Here is a 4791-nt window from a genome sequence, read left to right as displayed (position 1 = left end):
CTAGTAGAGCTGGGCTGCATTATGATTCTTTACCCTTCTCCTGAGGTGTGCACTCATTCACTCCCCCTCCTGCATTTAAAAGCATTGGATTGGAGTAAGCATGGCTGGGGGAACTTTCCACCATATTCCTGACAGCAGCTCATTCCTTTTTTTTCTTGTTTTTTTCCCCCACAGTAGGGTTGTTTCACGAATAGAGTGCTTTTTATGTCCCTCAGGAATTATGTATGTACATTTAGCTAAACACTCAATTGAACAGTTGGATCACATACATACATAGTGCTCCCGAGGCTCCCGAGTGGCGCAGCTGTCTAAGGCACTGCATCTCAGTGTTAGAGGTGTCACTACAGACCCTGGTTCAATTCCAGGCTGTATCACAACCGGCCGTGATTGGGAGCTCCATAGGGCGGCGCACAATGTGCCCAGCGTCATCTGGGTTAGGGTTTAGCCGGGGTAGGATGTCATTGTAAATAATAATTTGTTCTTAACTGACTTGCCTAGTTAAATGAAGGATAAATAAGTACATCTATGCAGTAAAGTTACTACTGTTTTCATTAAAATAAGTTATTTGTTTTCTCTGTAAATCCCCATTTTGGCATGTCCCACGTCATGTACGTCCAAGTTTTCACTACCATTTTGAAGCCCTAGTTATTTTGTTGCTTGGGAAAGAAATTTCGAACGATTTTTTACTTATATAATGTGGTTAGTAATTAATGTACATGTGTCCCTCAGGTGAGCTGGTTCTACTCTTTTTGGACATTTTCTGGTATTTTGTGTTGGAAAACCTAGCACGTCGAGCGTAACACGTCAACCCTGTTACCCATAGATAGAAATGTATTAAAAAGTAAGTTTTTATGTTAAGGTTGCATAAAACCCCCCCCCCCCTCCCCCCCCCCTCTGCACACAAAAAGCTCCCATTCCCCCTATCACAAGGGGAGATATTGCTGATATCAGATGAAATCCACAACCCTTTTACGGTCAACCCTGTAGCTGTAATAGACATTTTATAGTAATCTTTCTTTAATTTAACCTTTTGACAAGGAAAGCATGTTTACTATGACCTTGAACATGTGCTCTTTATGACAGTGTTAAAATTAGGTGGAATAAATAGTTATTTTTGACAAATTACACTACCCAAAAGGCACTCTATTTGTGGAATGACACAGCAGTACTTACTGCATCTTCATTACAATGGTATTCTCTTCACATCTTCGGTAAGGACAGAAGAGGCCTGTGTTCAAACAACTGTGACATGTTGCCTAAAATAGGTACAGTTGAAGTTGGAAGTTTACATACAACTTAGCCAAATACATTTAAACTCAGTTTTTCACAATTCCTGAAATTTAATCAGAGTAAAAATTAATTCCCTGTCTTAGGTCAGTTAGGATCACCACTTTATTTTAAGAATGTGAAATGTCAGAATAATAGTAGAGAGAATTATTTATTTAAGCTTTTATTTCTTTCATCACATTCCCAGTGGGTCAGAAGTTTACATACACTCAATTAGTATTTGGTAGCATTGTCTTTAACTTGATTAAATTGGGTCAAACGTTTCAGGTAGCTTCCCACAACAAGCTTCCCACAATAAGTTAGGTGAATATTGGCCCATTCCTCCTGACAGAGCTGGTGTAACTGAGTCAGGGTTGTAGGCCTCCTTGCTCGCACACACGTTCAGTTCTGCCCACAAATGTGCTATAGGATTTAGGTCAGGGCCACTCCAAAACCTTGACTTTGTTGTCCTTAAGCCATTTTGCCACAACTTTGGAAGTATGCTTGGGATCATTGTTCATTTGGAAGACCCATTCGCGACCAAACTTTAACTTCCTGACTGATGTCTTGAGATGTTGCTTCAATATATCCACACAATTTTCCTGCCTCATGATGTCATCTATTTTGTGAAGTGCACATGTCCCTTTTGCAGCAAAGCACCCCCACAACATGATGCTGCCACCCCCGTGCTTCACGGTTGGGACGGTGTTCTTCGGCTTGCAAGCCTCCCCCTTTTTCCTCCAAACATAACGATGGTCATTATGGCCAAACAGTTCTATTTTTGTTTCATCAGTCCAGAGGACATTTCTCCAAAAAGTATGATCTTTGTCCCCATGTGCAGTTGCAAACCATTCTTCCTTGCTGAGCGACCTTTCAGGTTATGTCGATATAGGACTCGTTTTACTGTGGATATAAATACTTTTGTACCTGTTTCCTCCAGCATCTTCACAAGGTCCTTTGCTGTTGTTCTGGGCTTGACTTTCACTTTTCGCACCAAAGTCCATTCACCTCTAGGAGACAGAACGCGTCTCCTTCCTGAGCGGTATTTATACTTGCGTACTATTGTTTGTACAGATGAACGTGGTACCTTCAGGCATTTGGAAATTGCTCCCAAGGATGAACCAGACTTGTGCAGATCTACAATTCTTTTTCTGAGGTCTTGGCTGATTTTTGATTTTTCCCATGATGTCAAGCAAAGATGTACTGAGTTTGAAGGTAGGCCTTGAAATACATCCACAGGTACACCTCTAATTGACTGAAATTATGTCAATTATCCTATCAGAAGCTTCTAAAGCCATGACATCATTTTCTGGAATTTTCCAAGCTATTTAAAGGCACAGTCAACTTAGTGTATGTTAACTTCTGACCCACTGGAATTGTGATACAGTGAATTATAAGTGAAATAATCTGTCTGTGAACAATTGTTGGAAAAATGACTTGTGTCATGCACAAAGTAGATGTTCTAATCGACTTGCGTAAACTATAGTTTGTTAACAAGTAATTTGTGGAGTTGTTGAAAAACTAGTTTTAATGACTCCAACCTAAGTGTATGTAAACCTCTGACTCCAGCTGTAGATAATGAATGCATACATGAGCATGCATGTCTCAGTTAAGCTCAGAGAGAAACACATTTTTTGGCAACATACCTTTTTTGTCAAGTATGATTTCCCAAAGCATTTTTTAATAACATGCCATGATGAGGCCATGGTGTGTTAATCTATAATCCAGAGGATGCCTGGCATATTTATTAATCTCAACATGAATAATTTATCGCTCCATTTATTCAAAGTATAGGATGGCAGCGACACCACTCAGTCAGTGGGCCAATTACGAGGCTCTGACATTTCAGACTACATTATAGGTCCTCATTGGCTAGTTGTCTACTTGCTGCTGTAGTGCAGCTGCCCTGAGAGCTAAAGGCTGATTTGTATCACTTAACCTGGGAAAACCAGGCCTAAGAACGAGAACAATACAGCCTTGTGTCACACACTAACCGGGCAGTGTGTGTCACTCTGTGCAAATCATCTATGATGTGATGTGTTCAGTGATATTGGTACTACCAGAACATTTTTGGTGGTTTGTATTCACAAAAACTGTTGTAAAACCACTGTTGCAAGGACATATGGAAGAGTTTAAATGTGAAGGTTTTGCTAACCTTGTGAATGCAAACGAATGATAAAACAGGGAAATGTAGCCTACACGCAACAGCTGGCTGGACCGGAAAGTTTTCCTCTAGTGGATTTTTATTCCTTCGATTGAGGTAGAAATATTAGATGTAAATTATAACCTTAAATGATTCCAGTGCTTCAGACAATTTTCACACATGGCTTTATTTAGCTGCACTTTTACTGGACCTTTAAAGGTAGTAAATCTTTAAACGTAATGGGATAGTTCAGCAAAATCATGTGCTCAGATATTTGTTTCCTTACCTCGTAAGCAGTCTGTAAACTTGTCTAATTAGTGACTGCAATCCACACTTTGGTTTTGACAGAAAAGTCACTGCCAAGAAACGCTAATGTTAGCATTTTCGGGTGAAAAACGTTATTTTACTCAGCCTAGAGTGTGTCTGAAGTTACATATCACACTATTCCAACAGTTTGACTGTTTTGGAATAAAATGTTTAATATATTTAAACATCCTTTGTATTGCATGCTTATTGATATGTTCTAGGAGACAATGTCTACCAATGGCATGCCCATCTTTTTGTGACAAATTACACTGGTCACTCAAAACATTTGATAAAGTATTTGTAAAGTATAAATAGCCCACACTAGATTAGGCCACGCAAGACTGTCAACGGTGGGTGTAGATGGTGCATGGAAGTCAGGCGCAGGAGAGCAGAGTTGAGTGGACAAGAAGCACTTTACTGAGGCAAATAGTAAGACCAGAACGCAACAGCGTCACCAAAACCAAATGCCCAAAACAAGTAAGGCAGCACAAAATACTACAAACAAAGTACAAAGTACAGGCTGCCACAACACACAGGTATACATAAAGCCTGGCGCTAACCAGCCGGAAGCGTGCCAACCTTGACAAATAAACAATGCCCCACACAGACATGGAGGGAACAGAGCGTTAAATACACATAGTAATGATGATGAGATGTAAACCAGGTGTGCAGGAAAACAAGACAAAACAAATGGAAAATGAAAAGTGGAGCGGCGATGGCTAGAAGACCGGTGACATCGACTGCCGAACACCGCCAGAACAAGGAGAGGGACCGACTTCGGCAGAAGTTGTGACAGACTTAACTAATTATTTAGTAAATTGTTTATAAGGACCAATATTAAACATTGTATGAATGAAGTAATGATTAACAAATGCTAAAAAAAAATATGTACAAATCCATTATGAATGCTTTATTACGTGGAGTTATTAGAAAGTGCTACCGGTGTAGGCTCTATAGGAACTCCAAAATTACATGTGTGATTGTCTGGAGGGAATAGAGACGTGCTTCTCTTCCTTTCGTCATTAACAAGACAAACATGCGTGAGAGGAGGCCAACTGGCTGTGGTCCCCTAAACT

This window comes from Salvelinus namaycush, chromosome 2 (assembly GCF_016432855.1).
Source record: "Salvelinus namaycush isolate Seneca chromosome 2, SaNama_1.0, whole genome shotgun sequence".
Lineage (NCBI taxonomy): Eukaryota > Metazoa > Chordata > Actinopteri > Salmoniformes > Salmonidae > Salvelinus > Salvelinus namaycush.
Note: the sequence above shows the minus strand (reverse complement) of the source record.